Raw genomic sequence first — 26,834 nt, 5'->3', positions numbered from 1 at the left:
CAAGTTTTACTGAAAATACAGATAATATCAGTGGGCATTCTCTGCAGGCTTTCTAGAGGCAAAGCTGACGTCCGGGAAGGCTTTGGTGGACGGCCTCCGCTGTCCAGTCCCCTTGTGAAGGAACCTTCTGTCCTGCAGTGGGATTGCAGCTTCTTGGAAAGGGGAGCCATTTATCACAGTCCTAAATGAAAGCATTCTTTAAACACAAATGTCTTTTTCTCCCTTTGTCTAATTACTGAGAGGAAAAGTGAGAAGGAAATGTCAAAACAGAGAAACAGTGGTGTATAGAGAGAGCAGCCACTCTGGAGCTCAACCGGCTTTTGTGAGGGTCTGGGCGATTTGTCAAATGGTTGTGGCATAAGTCAAGCTCTGAGGTTGAAAGGTCTTGACCTAAGGAGTCCTGGAATCAGACAGTGTAAGCAAGGGGTCTGCTAGAATTTTCAGCTGTAGTGGAGATGAACAATGATGGGAGCTGGACATAACAAAACCTCATTTGCATAATTCAGGTAAGTAATTTTATTGAAACTGACAAGGATGTGACAGGCTAAGAAAGAGAAGAGAACACAGTCTTGCTGGGAACCACTAAAGCTCCTCAGTTAGGTATGTGAAAATAAATGACAGCTAATCTCTTCACTAAAAAATCTGTAAACAATGCTATTTTACCCAGGACTCACCCATGACCTTTTGTAGAGCCAGCTATAGATTCTTTCGTCTAGTCTTCCAGAATATAGCAAACAGAATGGACTAAATTCAAATTATGTTTTAGACTTTAACTGATAATAATTACTTCCCTTGATAGAGGCTCCTTCCAAGGCAGGTCTACATAAAGAAAGAGTAGAATGTTTTTTAAGTGGATGGTAATCAAAGGTTTGAGATCGATGCTACATAAGACCTTATTTTAACTTAAAAATAGATTTTTTGGGGGGGCATTTTAACTTGGGTAACTTGTACTAAGAATCTAAAAAGTGAAATGCCTTTAGCACTTGAGCTTGCTAATATGTGTTCAAGAGATCATATTAATCTTTGTCAGTTGATCTTTTCAGCTGTTTTTTGTCTTTCTATTTCAGCGTGGATTTAAACAAGGCATAAATTTAATATTGTTGCATATGTTTTAACAATTAAAATATTTAATGCCTAACAAGTATATGTTGTTTTTGACTTCTGATAAAATCTTATAACATCAGCAAAATCTACAAATTAGATTTTATGTGGCCTGGATATACCTATTCCTAAAAAAAGCAACAAAAATTATAAGATTATCAGTAAAAAGATTTCATTATTTTAGATAAGAGAAGCTAAATTCTTAAAAGCACTCTCCTTGTCCTTTATATTTGGCTTCGCTTTTATGTGTGGATCACCAGGAGATAGCTACTTATCTTTTATAATCCAGGCTGCTCACTAGTCATTGGTGACTTTTATAAGCAAGGGCTGTAATGGATGGAAACAGTAATCAGCCTAGAGAAGAATGCTACTCAAACCTAGTTTGCCAGAAGAGAACTACGTCTGCTGTGCCCTTCAAACATGCAAAAAGTATGAAATCGACTTAGACACGAGTTGCAAAATCTCCAAGCATGTTTGGGTAGCAAATACATAATTCCTCCTTCTGCATTGTATGGAACACATATATAGTTTGGTCCACAATGCGGATCATTCCATCGAATGGGAAGCAGTTGAGAGTTCTGGCTAGATCAAATGTGGATCTCAGTATTATAAGCAGTCTAATGCATAATTCATGAGGCTTAATGAATATTCCAATTCATGACAGCCAACTGGCTCCATAGGTCACACCTCCTAGTCTCATATAAATAAAGAATGAGATACTGGAAAGCATACCAGCTGAACCAAACTGAGTGCCAAAAACATGCATATTAATGAGGCACTATAATAGATACTTGACTCTTTGGAGGTGCCTATATTGGTTTCCAGCTACAGAGGGAAAGAAAGTTCACAATGTACCTTTAAACACACCATACTGTGTACCATAAAATACAGCTCTTTCTATGAAATATAGAATCAAATTATAGTGATGTGATTTCAGATTCAGTCATTAATTCCATAACATCCTCTGACACTTCTAACAACATTGAAACATTCTGGAAAGAACCCCACCCCCTGCTCCCATATTCCTTTGCAAATCTCAACTTGGTAACTAGGGAGAGGAAGTCCTTCAACAGTGCTGTTCTTTTATGTGTTCTGTTTAGACCTTGGATCAGGATGAATGGTAGCTCAGATGAATGCATTTGTGCCATTTTTCTTGGCCCCAGACTATGTTTCCTCACTACCATGACATTTGAACAGAAGGAGAAAACATCTCCCCTTTGTAGCAGGCTAATTTAATTTGTACCTTCCACCTAGGGGTAAATATGTTTGTCTGTCTGTCTGAGCTTTTTGCCTACTTTCTTTTCTCACGGGAAACCCTACTGAGTCAAAAGCAGGAAATTGCTTAGTGCTCTAACTTTATTTTAAAGTAATTTAATTTTAAACCTTCTCACACCCACCCTAAAGTGAAGCAACTGTTGGAAGCCCCTTGGGATACCCTTAATGACTTCTGCATGTCTTCTGTGTCACAGATGTCAAAGGCTTGTTTTGAGGTATTGTGCCTTTCAGAATAGATGATTTAAAAGAGACGGCTTTGGGCTGTTTTACCCACAGAAGATGTGCATTCGTTTTAAAATAATGAAGAACAAAATCTTGCAGCTTTTACATTGACCCACATCCTTTCAAATCTGTATTACAAGTCATTGATCTTTACTTGATTTTAACTTGATTTGGGGCATGATTTGTGGCTTGACCTTGTTTGACATAGAGAATTTGTCAAAGATTTAAAAATAGACTACCAACAAACACATTTTCTCCTAAGTAGAATAGCAGTATTTCATTCCTTAAAAACTTAGAAATATCTAGGTATGTGATCTACATATTGTTACTGTTTCTCAGGGCATCCCAGATATTGGAATGAACACCTTAAATTAAAATTACAGAGAGTAGTAGTCTACTTATTAATAAAGCCTTAAATAGAGGCAAAATTCTCCTTCACTTGAAATGCACTCATCAAAATGTAACTTTGTTTCTCTTAATTGTTGTAATAGTTTTCAAATGAACTTTAAGAAAAAAAATTTCTTTTTTCTTAGGTTTGTGAAAACATTCAAATTAAATTCTCTTTCATGGTACTTATATCTCTCTACATCACTTATTTTTCAGAGATATAGCCTCATTAATAATCACACATTACAAGAAATAATGACTTATTGTTTAAAAGAGAAAAATAACTCTGTTAAAATTATTTTATTAATTCCTATTTAATGTAAAAGACCATTCTGGAATATATTATTGGCTTATAATATGGAAATCTTTACTCATGACCAGATCAATCTTATAATTTAGTACCATACGGTAATACATTTCCATGAGTATAATTTGAAAGGAATAGCAATATAGCAATAATGCTAATGATAAAGTTTATTAATTGAGCTTGAATTTTGAACAATATAATTAGTTCACAAGACAAGTAAGCTTATTAAAAGAGTTTTATGTTATTGAATAAATACATTTGAAAATTTCTTAGATCAAAATACCCACATATCCTTATGTGGAGCCACATATTCAAAAACATATGGAGAGATATAGCTTTTTCTGAAGAAGAATTCATAGGAAAGAATATTACAGTTGGGTATAAGAATTTTTCATTGCTTTCACCTCACATCCATGTTCCTTCAAAATATGTCAAAAAATTGCTCAATATTAAAATTATCATCAGATAACTTCATTCCTAAGGCATTTCTTTTGATAAGGAAGCCAAATCTAGTTAGTGTGATTTAAATTAACTAGAAATTTGAGCATTTGATTTGTTGCTAGGGAAATTTTCCATCTTTTCAGTCTCTAAAATGGCACAAATTGACCGCTGCAGAAGAAGAGAGCTATCTTTAGCATAATAATGTGGCCTTTCCAACTGAATCCGAAGTTGCACATTAAGGCTAGCCATTAATACACTAGAAGCTAAACCTGGGCTTGGCAAAGTATTTCTGGAAGTGGCTAGACAATAAATATTTTAGGCTTTGGGAGCTGCATATGGTCTCTCTCATATATTCCTCTTGGTTTTGTTTTGTTTTACAACCCTTTAAAATTTTAAAAACCATCCTTAGCTTGAGGGCCATACAAAAACAGGCCATGGGCCGGATTTGGATCACTGACCCTAGTTTATCAACCCCTAATGTAAGCTTTTAGGACCTTGTTTAATGTAGCAAAACATCTGCTTATCCTCAGTCACATTGTTATACAGATGATCATTTTAAACTCAGGATTTCTTCCTTATTTATTTTGTATTGTGCTGTGATTCATGAAAGAATGTCTTGACCTTAAGGCTTTATATATATATATATATTCTAACTAGTGTTAAAAAACTTAATTTATGGCACTTATATTGGAAAGTTGAATTTGTTGTTGTGGTGATAGTGGGGGCCTGGACGACTTTCCACAAGGTATTAGCTTTTCCACCTTGCTGCAAAGTGAATGATCCTATGTAACCATTTCTCCAATTAGGTAAAATGCTACAAGAGGTATTGTACTCCTGGAATTTTTCTTTAATAAACATTTAAAGCCAAAGTCTCTTAATTCTAAATAACACAAGATTTCAAATAATTCAGGGTATTCTTTCAGTAATTAATTCAAATATATCAGTAAAATATAGTTTTTCTAATCTTTAGACTAATATGATGTAGATTTCCTCTGACATACCCAAAATAGTATGTCTAAAAAAGGCAAAACCCTCCTCTTTGTAAGAATGGCTTTCTTTAAGTCAAAATATTTGGATGAGGAGAGGATTATCTTTAAAATATCAGAATGCATTATTCAGTCCTCTTTCCCCAGCTTCATCATCAACGCAGTGTATATTTTATGACCGTGCTTTGGGCCAAATTTACTTTGCACCCACAGCAATGGATTGTTCCTGCACTGCCCATCTCTCTCAGGTTCTGCACTAATTATCTTCTCTGCATTCTTGTTCACAGTGCCTGGGGACAGGGTTGCTCGCCCAACAAATACAGATTCATCACTGTGTGATGAGGGGAAGAGAATTTTGCCTTTAGGCAGGTTGTTATTTTAAATGCAGCACCAAGATATTATTTTATTTTACAGCAATACTTAAGGTCTAACATTTTGTCTTAAAACAAAAGAGATCATGGTCTAATGGCCCCAGGATTGATCCCAACCAACAGTAGAAATGCAAAGGCTACTCAGACCCTGCCGGAGGGGTTGGGAATGCAAGGGGATGCATCTAATGGGGAGTCTTTACCTTAGAAGTGTTGTAAGAACCATTTAGCATCAGGCAAAAAACTGTAAGGATGAGTATTTACTTGGTGGCATATCCATGACCTTTGCTTTTTACAACACAGGTTATTTTGCATCTACCATACATATGTCAGGGATTGCTTTTGCCTCCAGGGGCATAACATGAAAAAGATCGGCTTGGACCTTAAGTATCTCAGAATCCTCTTTTCATTCTTGATTGGTCTTTTTCTTTTTTAAAAAAAGTCACATTTTCAGATCATATCTCTACAGTCATCATAAAGTGGTCCAAGACCTTAAAATATTAGTAATTTACTTCAGGTCCTGTAAATATCATGGACTTGCAAGTAATAGCACTTATTGTAATCATTAGTGAACTTGACTTTGTCCTCCCCTAACTAGAACAGGAATTGAAAAATCCCCTGATCTATATCAAAAATGTTGTGTGTAGGGTCACATGTTCACTATTCTGTAGAAAGACGTGTAGTTTTTTCTGTCTCAGAATTGCGTAATCCAAAAGCGATTAAAAAACACTGAATTAGAGTCTATATTTCTCAAAGCAGGGACTCCTCTACAAAAATCGGAATGCCAATTTACTTATTTATCATGAGAATTATACTTACAGAGAATGGCAGATTCTTGAGTTCCTAGCTTACTTCATTCTTGTACTGTATGCATATCAGCTAAGAAAGTCTAATTATAATCATCCTCCCTATAAACTTTTGTGTCCTCAGCAACCTCATTTCAAAGTTTTCTTAGTGACTTACTTAGATGAGACTTCTGATGTTTTGTAGGCTCATCTCAAGTTGTATTTTACTACGGAAGTGAAAAAATAGTATAAAGTTTAAATTGCTTTGAAAGGCGATCCTTTTTTAACACCCAGGAAATATTTGTCAGTATGATAAGAATGGAATTAAATAAAAACCTTCATAGTACATTGTCAACTTTTAACATAAGTCAGAGCATAGTTTGAGACATTAATGCTTTTTGGGAAGTGATGCTTATGAGCCCAATATGCATTGGAAATCAAGACAAGTCCTTTCACTGAAGGCTAAGCTCTGTAGGGGAGGGACAGTATTCTACTCATTTTTGTAAGCTCAGTATCTAGCATTGTATTTGACACACAATAGTAACAAAGTAAAACTTTTTTTGACTTACTGAATGAAATAAATGAAGATCTTTGGAACAAAAAATAAAGGCAGGAATGGAGAGTTTGGGTGAATTTTAAGTTCCTACAGTGAAATTTGGGTATTCATTTGAAGGGGAATACATTCTCTAGGATGCCTTTATTTTCTTTAAACTCTACTCATACTTTAATATAAAACCAGCAGAATGAGATGAATCAGAACAAAACAAAAAGTTTCAAATCCCTCTCTTGGATACAAACTTCCTGCCGTCTTCAACTGAAAGTGATATCCTCTCTTTTAACATCATATGATATTATACATCTCTCTGACAGCATATTTTGTGGCTTACCGTTTGTTATATTTAACTGTGATGTCGCTGTGCCAATGGAAGCCTCTTGGTCTCTCAACCACCCTGGTAAATTTGACTAGGACCCTAAATTCCAGAGCCTATGATTGGTCAAATCAACCCAACTCTTGTGGATTTCTGAGGGCTTTCTTCTGCATTTCCTCTGCCGTAAGATAATAAATACTGCCTCCTCTGATATCTGTACGTAGCATTTCTCACACACTGAACCTGAAATTTAGTCCTTTCACTGGTTTCCACAAAAATCCACAAAAATGAAGCTTTTGGTGAGTTGAAAAGATTTTGCAGAAAAATCAACAATCACTGAAAGGTGGCCCTATTTGATTCTATAATTCCTTTATCTTAAACTTTACCTTGAATCTCTGCTCCTCCTTCCCTCCTTCAAGGATTTTCTCCACCCACAGTTTTGGATTATTTTATGTACTACACAGAACAGCTTCCTCTTCCTCCAAAGCCTTTATCCAGCCTAACCTTCAAACATAGAACATTCAGTGCATTTTCCCAGAAAAATACAGCCTTGTCCCTTGAAAGATCTGTGGTGTCAGTTGTTAATGTTATTATACTCTGTGACCCCTGAATGTAAACTTTACCCCTTATTTACATTTCTTATCCGCAATCTTCTTAGGGTTATAGGAGCTTCTCAATAATACCTCACATGGATATAACACTTAAGAGTTCATCAAGAATTTTTAAATTTACTGCTAGTTTGAATCTTCAAAATAATGAAGTAATTGACAAGAAAGAGATACTACTTTAAAGCAACAATACTTAATCTAAACAGGTTAAATGATTTTTTTTTTCTTAACAAGATCATATGGCTTAATCAAAAACAGAGTGAAGATTTGAACCCAGATCTTTGGATGTCAAAGTGTAGTGTTTTTTCTTATATGAAGCCAAAATTAATGTTAGCTAGATAAATGAATATTTAAATGTAGTCACCACAATACATATACAGTTAAATGGATGTGGTATTGAAAGCGAAGATTTTGTTGAGTCTTCTATACAGTGGGGTGGAATGGTGATGGGGGGAAAGATAATACCAAATATTATACAGACAATATAACATCCTACTCTAAGAGATAAAAGTGTCTTCTTACATTGTCAAACTAACATTATCATACCTAATAAAACTAAAAATTATTCCTGAATATCATCTCATGCCTGATCCATTTGCAATTCCCAAATATACAGAAAATGTGCTTTACAATATCTAAACTGTCCCTCAGTAGCTTTTTGGTAATACTCTGACTTGCTGAATGGCCTTCTACTAGTAGAGCTTTCCCATATTGGTGGGGAAAATTCTGCTCCCCTGGGTCCTTGTACGAAAAGGCTATTTTGAAGCTAATGAAATGATCTTTCACTAGCAGGATCAATCAACCTTTTTTGTCAGAAAGGCAACAAATTCATCTGTGCTAGGAGTGGGTCACAGAACAAAACAGAGCTGTAGTATTACAAGGCCACCTATCCTGAATTCTTATATTTTGTTCCTGCAAGATGACTGTCCAAAGTGACTGAAGATAGAGTTTGGGGACTTCCCTGAGATTACAAAAACCAGGATGTATTACTGTTTTTGTGCTTCCTTTAATAATTATTTGACATATGACAGGTGCTGGTTTAAACTTGCTTTCACTACAGCATTCTACTTGGTAGAGAGGCTATTAAGAAACAAAAATAAAACAAAGATTTGATTTAGTCATTCTATCTCAACCTTCTTTTAGTGTGGATAATAAATATTTGACTATATCAATACCAAAGTCCATACACATGGCACAAAAGAAACAAATAAATGAGTATAAAATTACTTTCAGACTTGTTTATTTTCAGTGCCAACCAGTGCTCGGACGTTTTTGGTATGGTCAGACTAATAGAGCCTCACACAAACAGTGTGTAGAGATTGATGGATTTTTAGATATTGGCAGATGTACATTTACAGCTATCGACAAAGCTTAACTCTTTTCAAGAACATTACAACTAATATTGGCATTCTGTTTTATCTGTTGACACTCAACATGATGTACTGTGGAAGACTTTAAGACTTTCAGTGTTTGACTAAGCTTTAGTCATTAATGTTTAATCACTTACAATTCAGTAAGCATTGTGCTTTCATTTTTTATGTGGCTTGTTTATCTATGTAAAGTAAGTCAACAGTGCCTTTCTGATAGTCTCCCAGTACATTTATAATCAGTCCCACTTAGTGATCAGTGATGAGTATGGATACAACTACTATTTGGATTACTTTATCATTTACACAGACTTTAAATTAAATTTTCCCTACACAAAATTATAATAAAAGTAAATACCAGCCAAACTCTCCAAAGCTATGAACGTCCTGGAGGTGGGGCTTGGGGGGCAAAGATAATATTATCATTTTTTTTAATGTACTATTTAAAATGTGTTGTATGACCATGGGCTACTATGTCTATGCTATGAATAAGAAAAATGCTTACATTAAAAAACATCTTGGAAGAAACTGATTTTTAGCCATTGAGAAATGGCTGTAGTGCCCATCCTTAAGAATAATTCACTCCCTGAAATGGTTGCCCTGAGGAAACAACGAAGGGACCTTGAGCCATAGTTCTGCACATGCCACCGCACTGAATGCACACCATTGTATCATCATCTTCAGGGCACTAGTGAGAGACAAAATGCACTTGGCCAAGGCTGGGGGAAATGGGGACACAAAGAACCCGATTCAAGCAAAGAAAAATGGGTAGAGGACACATTTGTCGAATTTTAACAGACTCCTGGCATTTGTATTTACTTTTTGTTTACATTTAGGCTTTTACAGAAAACACTGAAGTGATTTTGCAAGCCCTCTTTGTATACTGAAAAGCTGAAAATGTAGATAAAAGCACAATTTGTTACTTAAGAAAATTTATTAACATTCTCAGAAATAATTTTAAACACTGGTTTCAAATAAACTAAGAAACAATTGAAAACTATTCATATAATAAATAAAAATGTCATTTCTTTTTTACAGCTCTACAAATGGAAAAATACAGTTCTCTTTTTCCCTTTCATGAAACTGGCCTGGGGCGTGAACAAACAGGCCAGAACCAGGCTGATAGACACTCAGTTATACTTTATTGCCGTCAGAGTCCCACCATCATGTCAGATATCATATTCACCACTCACCTGTCTATGATTGCTAGAAAAAGGATTCTCATATGTAGCTTTCGTAAAGTCTGAATTTGTTCTTTATTCTGTACTGTAGAGTTTGAATACATACTGATCTTTGTGAGTATGTGTTAAAATCATGCAATTCATGATCACTGAGGATGACAGGAAGATATGGCAGTAAGCGGAGGTTCAGAAAATTGGATCCATTGTAACTTTCAGTAGCATAAGGCAAAAGGCATATTTTGAGGCCAAAGAATGTGTGTGCTGACCTGAAGGGTGGCCGTGATGGAAATGCCCATAGGGGAATGACACAGCTGGCCTCCTGCTGCCCCGGTAGGTTTGGCTGGTGACTAGTTCCACCTGTTGAGTTGTCCTATTGCATCCATTTCAGCCTCAGTGCATAGGACTGCCTGGGAAGTCAGCTGCCAAGGTCGAACGTGAGGTCCATTCTTGGAGGCCATTCCCAGGCTGATTTTCCAAGGGCCTTGATAAGTGGCAATGCCTTATTTCACCTGCTTGCTGCTTTGCAGATGTGTGTTTCTGAGGCACATCTGTGACTCCTGATGTGTGCTGGTATGGATTCATTTTTCTGTTTGCTTCCTCTGGGTCAATGAGTCTCAAAATTATGTGCATCAGCAGCTCCTGGGAGTTGGTTACAAATTCAGATTTCTAGGCTCAAATATGTCTGGATGGGAATCCAGGTCATCTCTGGGCCTTATTTTTAGAAATCATTACTATATCAATTGTCATAAAGAAATAGAGATTTCTTTTAGGTTTTTCTTTTCAAATGAATTAGTAAAAAGTAGCATCACTTATCTGAAATATTGGAAAATGACTCAGATAATAATTAAATCTTTACCCAATACAGACAAAACACTGATAGAAGTCACATTAAATTAATTTTGTTCTGCTTAATGATAAAATTGTGGAGCGATTCTCTTTATTATGCAGGGAACCCTGATTTGGTAAGAGACATACATTTATGAGAGATCTGAAACTCTCTAAGAAAATATTTTATATGTCACCAGGTCATGGCTGTTTCACTAATCACTCATTAGCACTGATGATGAGTGATTTTTTTCCCTTATGTTTTTGTTCATCTGCTAAGCTAATACAGAGTTTCATGGTTGATTTAATTTTTTTCTTTTACTACTGGAAAAATTAAATATTTCTTATGCTAATTGGTCACTTATATTTCTGCTTCTTTAGATTTTATTGTATATAATTTGCCCATTTTTTTCTTTCCCATGAGGGTATTAGAATTTTGACTATTGGTTTGAAAGAGGTCAATATATTAAGGATATTAACCCTCTACTATATTTGTTAAAAACTTTTTTACTCTTAGATTTTAAAATGGCATAGCAGACATTGCTAAATAAACCAAGATGGAGTTTTGGAATCATTTTCAGCACATCAATCAGGCTGCAACTATGAAGAGACAAACTTTTTACACAAACTGAAATCACGTATTTGCTATTCCTGTTATATAGTTTTAATTTTTCTGTGTTTTTTTATTGGATCTGTAATTAAGCAGCATTTTAAAAAATGTGCTTTAAAACAGTGTTGTTAGGGCTTCCCTGGTGGCGTAGTGGTTGAGAGTCCACCTGCCGATGCAGGGGACATGGGTTCATGCCCCGGTCCGGGAAGATCCCACATGCCGTGGAGCGGCTGGGCCCGTGAGCCATGGCCACTGAGCCTGCGCGTCCGGAGCCTGTGCTCCACAACGGGAGAGGCCACAACAGTGAGAGGCCCGCGTACCGCAAAAGAAACAAAAACAAAAAAACAGTGTTGTTAGTTTGGGAATTATTTCTTCATTTAAGTTTAAAGAACTCGGGAAAATCATTCTTGCCCTGAAGTCTTATGGGATATAAATATTCTGTATCCACTAATTCCAAGCAGCTTAGACATTGCAGGTTTACTTCTCTAGTTTGCTGTGTCTGTTGACTACTGTTTGCTTCTGCTTTTAACAGTGCTGGGTTCCTAGGGTTACCATCCTGGGACTACTTTAAATTAATTTGACCTTCTTTCTTCTGTGCTCTGACAGAACACAGTTAGTGGCAGTTTTTGGATACATAAAACTAAGTTAATCATGTGTAGACATAAAAATTAAAATTCTCAGTTTCAAAACTTAGAGCAAACTTTCAGGCAAGTTTCTAGACCTCTCTGTGCATCTAGACATACTAGCCTCTTTGCTGTTCTTAAAATAACCTGAATCCACTTCAGCATCAAGGCCTTGAACTTCTTATCCCTCCCTCTTAGAAATGACCTTAACCTAGACTTTGCATGCATTGTTCACCCTATCATTTCACTGAAGCCTCTGCTCAAAGTTGACCTCCTTAGAGAGTTTTAAAAAGAATCTCTATTCATGTAGTATTCTGCTTCATTTTTCTTAAAGCTATTTTTCATTACCTAAAAATTCTTATATAATATACAATTTATAACTTATTATATGTTTGCTTTATTTATATACATGTGTTTTATGCATATTGGTGTCCCCAGATCCTAAAATACTTGTTAAACTAATAAATATACAAGTAAATCTAAAGTAATAAAATTAAACTCTATATAGATCTCTTTTTAAATAGTTCTTATTTTCAAATCTCACCAGTGTGAGATAACACCAGCAAAATAGGGGCCTGGACAATAGGTGTGAACATTTTGAATATCTTTGTGCCCTGAAACTCAACCAAATTATGTATAATAAGTAAAAAAGCTAATAATAGTCAATATTGTCTTAATAATTTATTAACATTTACTTGATGTAATCACCAAGATGATTATTAGCCAATGATGCTTTCATTCTTCCTATACATAAAATCTTCCTCAGTTTGATGCTCCAGGCATTAAAAGAGGCTATTGATTATATAATTATAGCCCAATTGTTGCTTTTGTTTAAAAAGAGTTCCCCACTTCCCTCATTTCTTATTGATATAAGCTTTGTTGACCTGATTAATTTCCCAGAAGCAAACTGAAATGTAATACTTGACATTGGGCTTCTGAGGCTACTCAAAGTCTTGCTTTACTCTTTTCATGATTGGCTTTTTAAGCTCATCAAATAGAAATTGATTTCCTAGAATTCCTTAATATTTAGATAACGGTGAAGTGGCTGTGTTTTCTGACAGTTTACTGTTTATCTTTGTTGCATGGGTGTGGGAGGTTGTAGATAAAACTATTGAAGAAATCATCTCTCTCTAAATATATGTGTGTGTATCTATCTATCTATCTATCTATATACATATATATGCATATATGTCTCCTAGTTCTGCATTTTTATCAGATAATGAATGCTATTACTATTCTATTCTATGAACTCTATCTCCTTTAGTATTCATTTGTTACTTAATTGTCCTGTGTTAAACATATTCCCCATGTATCATTTTAACTAGGTAGTTCTTTAGGGCAGACGCCATACCTTATTCTTCCTAATTGGTATCCCCCAGTGCCTAGTACATCTAAGACAGTGCTGAACATGTGCTATGCAGTAAACAGTTTTCTTAAGTCTGACTTATTTGAGTTTGATCTATGGTTTTGTGTCCCCATGACTCTACCATTACTGCTACTGATATGTTACAGTTCATCATATTAAGTACTTATTTTTGAGTGCTTACTCTCTTCCAGGGTTGTGCCAAATGCTTTCAATACATTTCTTTCTTAACCTGAATGTCACACTGACTTTATGATGGAGGATCATTTTATAGGTGAAGAAACTGAGCCCTACAGAGACCAGCACTGATCACTTAGCCTGTAAGTCTTGGTCCAACGGTGATTTGAATTCAAAGGCTAACTGGCTTCCCTGGACTGAACATCCAGGTCATCTTCCTGAGCAGTGAACCCTGTGCCTCTAACAAGAGAGGAGACCAATAAATAAGGACCTTGATGTGTTCCTTCTTTTCATGGTGACCACCAGCTGTTCCTCTATCTTGTCTCTTCTTCTTTGTCTTTCATGTGAAACAGAAAAATATTATTTCATATCTTGAGACTGATATGATATATACATTAGAAAAATGAATAAAAAGTAAAGATACAAATAATAGTATGATCATGAACATTAATAAAAGCTGATTTGAAAATTAAGTGTTTTCCCCAAACCCTGAGTAATAAGTGAGGAAGAGCTCAGCTTACAGTGGGCCGGTTAAAATTGTTTTAAAAGAATTTTGATTAAAGTTTTACCCTGTTGGCCTTTTTCGTGGAAATAGCCACAAAATAAGATAAAACAAAAACATCATCAAACATAAACAAAACAAGTAGGCTTCTTTATATCAGTAAACTTATTTAAAATGTTCTTTTTATTGTTGAATGCAGTGAAATATCTTCGCAATTTTCCAACTGTGTTTTTCCAACCCCAGGGGAAAATCGCTTTGAAGAATGCAGCAAATTATTTTGTATACTACATCCAAGCCTACTGAACCAGAAGAATAAGGACATAGTGCTTGTGAGTTCAGCTGGATCAATAGCTCAGCCCTGGGATTTGCTCGTCTGCTGGATACTGAATGAAAAGCACTAAGCTGCCAGTTTGTACCATGGATATTTAAGACCCCAGTACAGTCAAGAGACATTTTTTGTAAGACAGAAAGCAGCTTACCTGTAAAAATGTTTAGATATATGAGCATACAACATACAGAGACGATGAAGTGTACTTGCAGATCCTGTAGGAAATTCTCCCTTTCTGCCCTACTACTCAAGAGAAAGAGCACACACACACACACACACACACACATACACACAACTCTACATAGAAATATATACTTGTAGAACGCCTTTATTCCAAAGGCCACAAAACACTCCACAGACACGATCAAATCCATTCCTGCATCTCCGTAAATAAAAAGTGAGTGTTTGTGAATACCTACTCTTTCCTGCTGGAGAACGTTACACCGCTGGCCAAGCAAGTTCAGGAGGCGGTTTTCTCAATCTCTCACTTTCTTGACTGCACACTTCACCATCGTAGGCTGTCTGGTTGCATAATGTGTGTGCAATTTGATGAGTTATCAAATCAGAGTTCTGACAAGGAAATGTTTCTGTCTACTTTTCTGCCACTCCTAGTTTTTCCTCAGTGAGCATCTGTATCGGTCCTGGTATCATAGCAGCAAGATAAGCAAGCAGCCCTATTAGATGGGAGGAAAGTCGTGAGAAGATATTAGATCCAGGCTTTCATGCTTAGCTTGAGACCTTTGTGGTTCTGTCACTGTTCTGAACATAGAAGACTCTCCAAAGTCGTATTTAGAAACTGCCCTGAGAAAAAGGGACAAACAAACAAAGCAATTAAGAAATGGAAAAGTAAAAGTCATCCAGCTAAAAAAGAGGTATGCACTGAGGCAATAAAAAGTTTCTGGCAGTTGGCTGTACTTATTCCTTCTTGTCTGTACTCAGAGTGGAAACATGCAATCCAGAATGATAAGTGAAAGCTTTTAACATCCCATTCAGGCTCAGTTGCCATCTAGAGACTCTAGGAGTCCTTTCCTGGCATGGGGCCCCACCAGGAACTGCAGGGGAAGAGGAGCCACTGCTTCAATCTCTTTATCACTGTAAAGTGGTCCTTGCCTTTGGCGTTTCCCCTGGCTTCAGTTTCTGCTTCAAGCAGTGGTGCGGTGACTAAACAGATAGAAATAATGACAAAGAAAAATGTGAAAATATTTGATAAGACAACTCCTTCCCCTGTAGTGAAAAGGAAGATTCTGCTTTGATTTCACGATTTATCTGCTCATTTGGCTCAGGACTTTGAGTTTAACCATCAACCAAGGAGGTGAGGAGGGATTTTCTTTTTTGCTTCCTTCCCTCCTTCCTTCCTTTTATCCTCCCTTCCTTCCTCCCCCCACCCTTCCCTCTCTCCTCTCTTCTTTCAGAAAAATTGTTCTTTGATACTTTTTAGGAAGTGATTAGTGAACATTTGCTATACCTGTGCTGAGAATGTGACCTTGAGTCACTTAAGTGTTGATCTCTCTCTTTACTCAAAATATTCTTTCAAGAAGGAGCACAGCCAAGTGGTCTAAAGTGCAGTTTTACCATATGGTTAATATATCACAATCTTTGCAATTAATCAAATATAAGTCTAAATTTCTGCTTAACCTGTTAAATTGTATGACCTTGGGTAAATTGCATAATGTCTCCAGGCCTCAAATTTCTCCTCAGTAAATTACTAGTAATAATGTTTATGTCATAAGGTTGTGGTAGGGATTACATTAGATACTGTATATAAATGGCTAAATTCAGTGCCAGGCATCAAGTAAGCCCTTAATAATCGGTATGTGAGTGGTAATTCTTGATGGTCCAACTTTTTTCTTTACTTACCACCAATGAAATCTTTCAAATAAGTGGACTGTCAAAATTTGCTTTGCTTATGGCAAGAGCACATTGATAGGGGTAATATGGCTGTTTGCAAGGGTTTCTTCTCACACCTACAGTTTATCTTGATTTTTGCATGCTAATTCAGAATGGCATAGTCTTTCTTGATAGGAACCAAAGAAAGATACAAAGACAAACCAGAATTGAGATGGAAAAGACCAACTTGAAAAGAATGACTAGGAAAGGGGAAGCCCAAAGTGTAACAGAAAAGCCAGTTCTGTGTTGGAGCACATGGTGTGGAGGTTCAAAACAAGGTCTCTAGGCACAGTCAGCTTCAGATTTTCCCTCTGCCACTCTCTATTTGTATGGCCATGGGTAAATCATTTAACTGCTCTAAATTTTCCCTTTTTTATCTTTCAGAAATATTAGAATATTAACTACTCCAGGGAGTGTTGGAAGTATTAAACAAGGATACTATATCTCAGTTAAACCGAGAGCTTTCTTCTTCATCTTCTCTATTGGAATAATATTCCTAAACACCCTGTGTAACCACGTCATTCACATCATCCAACACTGTAAAATAAAGATGTACATGATATAAACAAATAACGGGCTAAATAAAAATGCTAAACACCTCTAGGTAAAAAATAAATTATTTAAATAAAATCTTAATGTCTTATACTCTAATATTTACATAAATTCCCCAAACAAGTGAAGTGTTTAATTTAGCACCAAATCTGAGGGTGCAGCTTTCCAGTCCCTAATCACCTGCACATTATAGCTTTACTAATACAATTTAAAGTCTGTTCAAAACAACTAAACCAAGGTATTTGTAACAACACCCACTTCAACCATCTTTGTTGGCTAATCATGGACTCCTGACTGATTTTATTGAGAAGTGGGATTGAGATCTTAAGGAACAAGCAGCTCATCAATACTACATAACATTGTTTATTTAAGTGGACAGCAATTTGTGTGAGCTCAAATACTGTTTAGACCAGTAAATGTTCTATAAAATAAAGCCTTCTTATCCATTCAAATATCTGAGGGGAAAATATTATAAATAATAAAATATTTTAAATGGCATTGCAAATGTTCACCTCAGGCCATACTTAAAGAATGAATACTGGAAATAAGAGTGTTACATATAGACTTTATTGTTTTGCTTTATGGATAGCGCAGCAGTTTTTGCTTGTTTGTTTTTTATGTAAAACTACAGAAAATGGCCATTAGCGTTCTAGTGATCTCTAAGTTACCTGTTGGTTTTGGAAGTGCAAAACGTTTCCATAAAACTGCTGATGTCAGTATAGCTTTCAGGCATAGGAAAGTGGTTACTTGGACCTTACTTTAGTTAAATAAAAAACTTCTTTAATAATAATTTTAGGTTGAGATGGGAAAAAATTTTTCTGCTTGTTCTTCTGTCTCCCTAATCAAACTTCTAATTGAAAACACATTTTTCAAACAAGCAGCAAAATAAAACATGAATATCACATAAAAAGGCTCTTTTTTTATTAGTAGAGAACATTGTAATTTTATAGAATTTATTTTGGAAAATTTAAGGCAAATGTTCTGGTTTAGTTTAAACTGGCATCAGATATACCTTCATTGAATGGGGATTGAGAGTATTTGCTTAGCTCAGCTGACATTTAAAATAGATAAGGAAATCCAAAAAGGAGTCAAAAAATATTTTATAACATAATGTAACTGGCTTTTCCCAATTCTTTTTACATAATTTGGTGGGAAAGTGATGAATTGTAAGCATAAATGACTCAAGCGTACATGAGATTTCTGTAGCCATTACAGTACAAACCTTTTCAAAACGTCAGGACCTTGGAATTCAAACATGTATCATGGCTAAAAAAAGGTGACTGGAATTTTTCAACTGGAAATTTTCCCACATGTCAGGAGAGTCTTCTATGATTTCATATCCCTGTTCTCATGCTTTATGTATTTTATAAGAAAAGACTTCTCTTCTAAGGTTTGTCTCCCACTTCTCTTATATTTCTACTGGTACAAGAATCCTAGTCTGTCACTGTCACTCTATAAAGATGATATATTTTAATATAAATATTTAACGAGCCATTTTAGAATCATCTACTGAGACCTTTCTTTCCACAAGTGATGTTCTGTCCTTGATACCGTGGGTAATCATTAGTTAAATAATATCACCTGTAGCCTGCCTTGACTAATCAAGGTCAATTTAATTGTTGCTACAAAGTCTTGCATGTCCTCCAAGCTGCAGGAAGCCTAAACAAGAAGATATTTGCGTGAGTTGTTTTCCAGGAATTGGAGTCAGCTGTGTAGCGTTCCAGCTGAGCTGGTTAAGACTGGATAGGACCACCAACTCTCCAACTGGGCATGTGCGAATGTCCGCTCTGTGACCTTTTGACATCAGAGGGCTGAAATTCCACCCTCAGATCCTGCAAAGAGCCTCCAAGTTTGAACGAGCAGAGGCCTGTAGCCTATTACGCATGTGCATAACGCTGATTACCACGCGTTTTTCCAGTCTTCTTTCCCCACGCCCTCCAGCCTCAGACGACCCTGCCCCTTTATTCGATATCCCATAAATACTGCAGCCTCTTGCCTTGCGGGGTTTGCGGCTGCGAGTTTTAACCATCTCTTTGCCCGGCTGCTTCACTGATCAACCTACAACTGGTCAACTGGGTTGATCAACTGGGTTTGTGTGCTGCAAACCTTGGCGTCTCAGCATTTTGGCTTGCTGAGCTTCAGATGAACGAACCTGCTTCTGCTCCCCGGTCCATGGTGAGTTACCATAAAAGAGGCGGAGCCCTATCCTTCAGACTATCTGGGGTTTCCATAGTGTCCTATCATGGTTAACTCCCCTCATTTTATGTAGATATTTCTGTAAGCCCCTAAGTGGGGAACCTAACTTTTAATCCTGATCTCATGTTTTTTTCTTCTCTCTCTAGAACCAAAGTAACTATTTCTTTTGTCTTCCCTTCAGATAGGATCTTTCTTCTCCCATTCGTTTCTTTGACATCACCCTCTCTCTCTGGGGTAAAAAAGCCTCAAAGCTTAGTGTCAGTAGCAGAAAGTGCACCGATTTCATATTTTCAAAGTCTTATTCCCAGGATATTGTAAGTGTCAGGTGTTGGAATAGGTTCTGGGAAACCAAGATGAAGAGGCACATCTCCTGCCTTCAAAGAGCTGACAGTTTACTGAACAGACAAGATGGATTGAAAAGTTTCCCCTGCCACTGCTCCCTACCCCAGGGCTTCTGTTTCCAAGAGTATCATCTGAAGTAAGACTTAAAGGAGTTTTCCCAATTTTGCATTCTAGGTAGAGAGGAAAACATGTTCAAAAAGTTCAGAAGATAAAAGAGAGCATGGGGTGTGTAGAAAGTGAGTCTAGTAGGGCTGGAACCTAAAGGGTGAAGGAGAAATAATTGGAAATGAGTTTGGATAGGTGGGCAGGGCCCATTCATGGCATTGTTAGTATGTCGTGGAGCCTATTATCAGAAGCCACTAAAGCATTTGGAGCAGATTAGATTTTCACAATGGAAAGATCACCCGAATATTAGAGGAAAAGATGAAGTGAAGGTTGGGGTTCGGTGGGGAGAGTTAGGGAGAAGAAGGAGGCTACTGAGTAGCCAGTTGTACGCTGATGTCTGTCAAAGGCAGAGCAGATGTTGAACATTTTGGGGACTGGAATTGATAGATTTGGAGGTTGATGAAATGCAGAGGTTAGTCAAGAATAAGGAATAAGGCTGATGTCTGAGTTTCTGGCTCAGGAACTGAGTAAATGCCTTATTTTCCCCTTAAGATTCTGAGTAAGAAAGGCGTTTTGGGGCAGATTTGGTGAAAGAAGAATAAGATCAAATGAATTTGGCTTTGGAGCTGCAGAATTTGACATGCATGTGGGAGGACCCAGTTGAAATTAAGTAATCAGTTAAATATATAAGGCTGGAGCTTTATACATTTAAAGAAAAGTATTTAAAATTTGTGTGGAGTGGCATACTAAAAATGGACTGCAGAAGCAGTTCACCCTGGGTGAAGGCAATAAAAGGGACGTTGTCTGTAGAACTAAAATTAAAAACAAAACGAATTAAGAGTTAGTCTGCACTAATGCTTCAGAATAATGCCAATGAAAAAATGCTCCTCCCTGTAAACATCTTTTGTCTGAGCCCCAACCAATTGCTGTGGTTACTATCTACTTTATAAAATCATGGTGCACATGCACCAGGAAGCCTACAATATTACATTCAGTTTTGGTTGTGGAAATCCAAAATAGAATGCAATTTCTGAAATTGGAAATGAAAATAATCAAGGGTATTATTAGGACAGTCCAACAGCATTAGAACACACGTCTGGGAAGATGAATGCCAAATTGGGGTATAATGGACATATATAAAAATCATATCTATAGATAAATTTGAATTCCATAAATTTTAGTACTACATCAAGGTCTCCATGATCTGATACTTGGTTATCCCTCTGATTTCACCGACCCCATTGATCACTTCACTCACATTGGCTTTTTCAGTGTTCCTCGTAGCCTGCTGCCTCAAGGTTTCTGCATTTGATCTTCCCTTTGCTTGGAATGCTTTCCCCCTGTATACTCACAGCTTATTCCTCACTTTCTTCAGGTCCCTTATCAAATATCCTTTTCTTAGGGAGTTTTCTCTTGTTTACATTATCAAAATCTGTTCCTCCCATCCCCACCATCCATCTGCTATACTCTTCAGGCCTTTTGCTTTTCTTTAACCACTTTTCGTTTTGTAATGCACAATAGATTTTACTTGATTTTTGTTTGTTCCCATTTTCCCCTAGAATTTAGGAACGAACAGGGGTTTCCTTTTATTGCTGTATCCCAGTTTCTAGAAGGCTCATAGGCATAGAGTAGGTTTTTTTTTTTTTTTTTTTTTTTGTGGTATGTGGGCCTCTCACTGTTGTGGCCTCTCCCGTTGCGGAGCACAGGCTCCAGACACGCAGGCTCAGCAGCCATGGCTCACGGGCCCAGCCGCTCCGCGGCATGTGGGATCTTCCCAGACCGGGGCATGAACCCGTGTCCCCTGCATCGGCAGGCGGACTCTCAACCACTGCGCCACCAGGGAAGCCTGGCATAGAGCAGTTTTGGTACCGTAAGTGGGGTCCAGCTGCTCACGACTCTAAAGCCAATAAAGAGGCAAGGTTGACGGATACGAAAGTTTGCTTTGTTTCGGACGCCAGCAGCTGGGTTGGGGGGAGAGCACAGACTCCTGTCCAAATGCCGACTCCCGGCCTGACAATCAGTGGACAAGAGCTTTTATAGCTGGAAGGAGGGGGCTACATGCAGAAACAGCACAGTCAGCTCTGACAGTCATCTTGAAATTGGTCATGCAGTGGTCTGATCAATGTCATCTTGATTTAAGTATAGCTAGTCTTGAGTTCCAGGGTTGGTTTGTTTCCATTTCTTTGAGGCAAGTTCTCAGAATTGTGGCAGCTTATGTCATGGCTGCAGCCTGGTAATCATGTAGTTAACGTCTCCCACCTGTTGGGGGTTTCAGTATCTATAGACAGCTCACAGGACATGGCTCAGAATATTATCTATAGCCCTTGAAGAGAAACTAAAGGTCCTTGACTATGCTTAATGACTAAACTATTATTTAGTCTTATTGGACTGTTTTCCTTTGTTCCTGAATTTTTCTCACTTCTCTGATTAAGCTTTGGCTCAAGTTTTTCCACAGACAAAAGGCAGGCAGAGGACATGGAGGAGGGAAGTACCGCAGGGTTCTGCTCTGTTTCAGTTACATAATAAATATGCCTTAAGTAGAGGAAGAATATTATATGATTTGTGAAAGTAGTTTTATACAAAATATATTTATGAAAATAATAACAAGCCACCTTTTGGGGATGAATCCATGTCTTAATTACTTTCACAGTGCCTATTTCAGTTTCTGCACCAAAAAATGCTTGATAAATAGGGTCCTGGTTTACACCCATGGTCTCAGCATTAATTATTAATGACACCTCCTTTAATTTTCACAAGGGTGTCAGGACAATATGGTCCTCTGATTAATAAAATTCTGATGAATGAAATATTAAAAGACTACTCTGGAAAAGTAGAGCTGTTTGAGGTATATCCTACTTTTAAACCGTGCCCCCCATCTAATTATGCACTTAACTGAGTGAAGTTTCAAAGAAAATAGCTTGATATGTTCTCCCCCCTACCCCATTCTACTTCCTGTAGCTGTCTTAGTTTTATTTCCATTGAATTTCATAATAGATATATTTTTGGATTGAATGGTAATTCGTTTCCAAAGTATTTACTGAGTTGTTGTAATGTTTTTGTTCCTTTAAGGAGCTCCCAATCTGGTGGTGGTATTCATGGCATTTTAGAGCCAGTATTATAATTTACAAATATAAATGGTTATGAGTTATTTTTAGAAACATTTTTAGGAAAGGGAAAATGCTTTTATTGCAAATAAGAAAAATAAACCTAAAATTAACAAACTGGAGTCTTCTAAAATAACAATGATGCTCTTATAAATTATCATAACTCTGTTCTACCATAAAACCCCTATAATCATAACATCCTAGAAATAACACCCTTAGATTTTGGCATTCATTTAATCTTTATTTTTATGAATATTTAAAATTTTTACATTTTGTATAAAAATTTTGTATCCTATTTTCACTCATTATAACAGGTACTGGGGCTTCCCTGGTGGTGCAGTGGTTGAGAGTCCGCCTGCCGATGCAGGGGACACGGGTTCGTGCCCCGGTTCGGGAGGATCCCACATGCCGCGGAGCTCCTGGGCCCGTTAGCCATGGCCGCTGAGCCTGCGCGTCCGGAGCCTGGGCTCCACAGCGGGAGAGGCCACAGCAGTGAGAGGCCCGTGTACCGCAAAGAAAAAAAAAAAGAAATAACAGGTACTTTCACACCACTACATGTCACATTATATGATAAACACATAAGTATGTCTATAATTTATGTAAATTGCTTAATCCATTATCACAGACATTTGACTTATTACTTTTAATTATAGAACAATTTTGTAATAAACATCCCTATGCCTTGGGTTACTTTATATTTTGATTTCCTTTGAGGAAGTTAAAAGTAGAATTACAGGGTTTTAGCTAAATTTTTGTAGCTCCTGATATGATCTAAAATGTTTGTACTAATTTATAGCATTTACAACAATTTAAGATGTTATACTTATTTCTAAATCTAATCTTCATATTTACTAAATTGGGCGTTATTTTCCCTTCTTTTATTAGAAGGGAGATGACAAAACTTGCCAAGCAGATGGAAGGCCAATAGCTACCATGATGCACATACTTAGTTTTAGTGCTTATTGGCCTGGTAATATAAGTTAGTGATTAAATGCCTAGACTTCAGATAAAATTAGAGCCAAATCTCACCTCTGTTTAGTATCTGATAGAATTGTAGTTTCATATAACTAATCTCTCTGAACCTAAATGGATATAATTCCTACTTCCTAGGATTGCCACAATGTCTGTACATGATAGGTACACAAAATATTATAGCTGTTATTAATGAAAGTGAAATTAGACTAAGAAAAAGCGCATTTTTGTTTTTACCTGATGATTTTAGTATTTAAAGGTTAAATTTTTTTCTGTATGTTTATTTACTATAATTATATATTCCTCTGATATTATTCAGAACTCTTCATACGTATGTGATAGAAATCATTGCAAAGTGATTTTAAGGAAAATACAATCCATAGGCTCATGTGACCAGTTAACTCACGGGTGGTTTGGATTCCGTGGACTCAGAGACTCACACAGTGTTATCAGGGTGTCTCTCGCTCTCTGGCTTCAGCTCTCACTCTATCCGGTTCTGCTCCTTATAAAGCGGTCGCATTCTCTCCTGTGCAGACAGGAACCCTCCGCGCGGGTTTGGAACATGCTCACCACTGGTTCCAGGAACATGCTCACCACTGGTTCCAGGCTTCCTCTTTCCAACCTAACACAGTGGAAAGAGCTGCTGTCTCCCAACATCCATTATTAAAACTTCTGGGATTTATCCCTCGCTCCTATCCCAATCCAGCCAGTTTTCTCAGGAGGAGCCCTAAACCCTAAGGCATCCATTGTGTGTAATGAGGAAAGTTGCTCATTTTGTTGCTTGAGTTATTTTCAGAGTTGTCTGGCTCAGATGAGATGTCTGGCTCAGATGCAAGTGTTGTGAATGCCCAGGCCAAGGTCAGAGAGATGACCAGAAATACAGGTTTGGGGAATCATCTTGGCTACCCAAGACACTATACCTGCCACCTATGCTTAGATGATGACATTCCAGAGAACACTGTCTGTGTGCCTGGAAGCACATGGCTATGCTGGTCTCCTGGTGAAGGTTCTCTGTCTCCCAAGGCGCTGCCCCACGCTCTGAAGTGAAGCTGTTATCATTGCCACCTTCTGGGGCCCAGAGGAAGCAGGGTTAGGCCAAGCGTATTCTTCTGGCTACATTCCCAGGTCCTCTTCTTGAGCTCTTTATTGAAGTGCCTCAAAAAAGTGGGGGGAGAACTTTTTGAAGTAATATTCTTTTGGTTGCTAGAGTAACATTCACGCTCTGCCACGAAATGTCCCTTGGTGCCACTGTCAGAGCCATAATAAGGCTCGTTTGTCAGTTCCAATGTGACATTTCTTATGTTTCTATATAATGCTTCTTAGATTACAGTCCTTAGACAATAATCATTGTCAGTGGGATCATCTTGGAAAACAAAGGAAAACAGGAGCATCTGAAGCCCCCCAGTCTGAACTGTTCTGTTTGCTCTGAGCAGTGCGTGCCTGCTGAGGTCTGAGCTGGCTGTGACCAGTGTCGTTTTAGTGAGTGACAGCATTGACTTGCCTCCTGCTATGAAAAAGGCCCAAATTTCCCTTCCACTTCCAGGGCTGTTTGGTTGGCCTTGATTTTCGCGCACGTGTGTGTGTGTGTGTGTGTGTGTGTGTGGGGCAAGTTTTTGCTCAGAAAGCTCTTTCTCCTTTGATTTTGCCTTAAAGGTTACAGGTCACGTTAGGCCAGGTCTGTGAGGATTTTGCTGAATCCTCGGTGAAGAGCAATCATTGCTGTTCAGTTTCCTTCATTGATAGTAACGTACATTTTGACAAATAGTGTGTTTTAGCCTAAGTTATGTGGTCTTGTTTATGCCTTTATCTTTAAAAATCTCAGTTTTAGGGTTGTGAAAATCCTAGTAGAAGCTAAGGTCCTCTTTGTCAGCTAGCAGGTAGTAATTTCTAGTTTATTTCTACATAACGTTTCAGTCTGTGTAGACTGAGAAAAGCAGAAAAAATGAATCCAATAATAGACTTTCTCAAATGATAGATCCTCTTTTCGTGTAGAATATCCAGCTAATTTGGACGAATGCTTTTGTGTGGATATTTAATTATTCAGATAATTACCTTAATTAGCCAATGGAAATACAGCTACACCTAAACGGAGTTAGAAGTTGGGAATGTAGCCCAGTGCTCTTGATTTTGTTTTTTTACTTGACTCAGAATATTAGTTTCTTCAATCCTCTGTTGTTCTCTGTACACTTTTATTCCAGGCCAATTCATTTTTACAGCCCCAAATTGCACCTCTGTGTGAATAAAGTCTAAACCGTGGATAATTTCAATTGTCTTCTCACACATCTATTCTTATCTTTCTAGCTGCCTGCTAGCCATTTCCATTTGACCATCACAATCACCAACTCTACCTAAAATCAAGCTGTTAATCTAAAATCACATTTCATTTTTCTACCCTAAAACATCCAGCCTGCCTGCCCTCTCAGTGGTACCAATGCTTTCCTTCCAGCTACTATCCCTTTCTCTTCCACCCCTTACAGCAAAATTCTTCAAAGAGTAGTTTATACCTGTAGTTTCCTAGCTCTCTCCTCTCTTGCTCTCCTGGATCAAATCTAACCAGGCCTTTGCCTCCACCTTTCCACAGAAACAGCTCTTATCACCGATAACCTCCATATTAAACTCAGTAGTCAAATCCCCACTCTCGTTTTACTTGAATTATCATCAGCATTTTCTTGACACATTTTCTTTCTTTGGTTTCCGGTGCAACACACTCTTCTGAATGTCTGGTATTTTTCTGGCTGGTCCTGCACTGTCACCTTTGCTGGCGCCCCATCACCTCCATCAACAGGTGGGACTGCCTTGTGGCTCAGTGCTTAGACTTCTCTTTATGTTTATACCCCATACGAAGGTGTTCACTTTCAGTTTTATGGCTTCAAAGACTATGCAAATGTTGGTTACTCTAGACCTATATATCCAGCCTGAAACCCTTCTCTGAACTCCAGACATCTCTACTTGGATGCTTAGTAAACATCTCAAACTTTATATCCCGTAATTCTGTGTTCCACAGTCTTTTGCATCTCACTAAATCCATTTTTCTAACTATTCAAGCCAAACACCCCAGAGTAATCATTGACTTTTCTTCTCTCTCATAGCCCCAACTCCAATACATTAATAAATCCTGATATATTGATATTTACATTCACAATCAGGGCTGCCTACGTAATTTGTGAGGCTCTAGTGTAAAATAAAAAGTGTGAGACCATTTATTCAGTTATTAAGAATTTCAAGACTATGACAGCAGAGCATTAAACCAAGGGTGGAGTTCCATGAGACTGCCTAAGATGCCTGCCTGTGAAGCCTGTTCACAATATTTATTCTAACTACTTCTCACCCCTTCCACTCACATGAGAGCCA

At 37.4% G+C, this 26,834-nt stretch overlaps 2 long non-coding RNA genes across 2 annotated transcripts in view; both read left to right on the top strand.

Moving 5' to 3' along the window:
- The window catches only part of LOC307185024, a 251,762-nt gene extending 237,182 nt beyond the window's left edge, over positions 1-14,580 (top strand). Inside the window, exon 5 of the long non-coding RNA XR_013827851.1 lies at positions 14,241-14,580. This is a non-coding gene — a long non-coding RNA (uncharacterized lncRNA). The remainder of the gene's footprint in view (positions 1-14,240) is intronic.
- A 4,245-nt stretch (positions 14,581-18,825) lies between these two features.
- The window catches only part of LOC307185023, a 177,380-nt gene continuing 169,371 nt past the window's right edge, over positions 18,826-26,834 (top strand). The window contains exon 1 of the long non-coding RNA XR_013827849.1: positions 18,826-18,939. This is a non-coding gene — a long non-coding RNA (uncharacterized lncRNA). The remainder of the gene's footprint in view (positions 18,940-26,834) is intronic.

Source organism: Stenella coeruleoalba (assembly GCF_951394435.1).
Source record: "Stenella coeruleoalba genome assembly, chromosome: 3".
NCBI lineage: Eukaryota > Metazoa > Chordata > Mammalia > Artiodactyla > Delphinidae > Stenella > Stenella coeruleoalba.
Note: the sequence above shows the minus strand (reverse complement) of the source record. Positions and strands in the feature narration are given on the sequence as shown.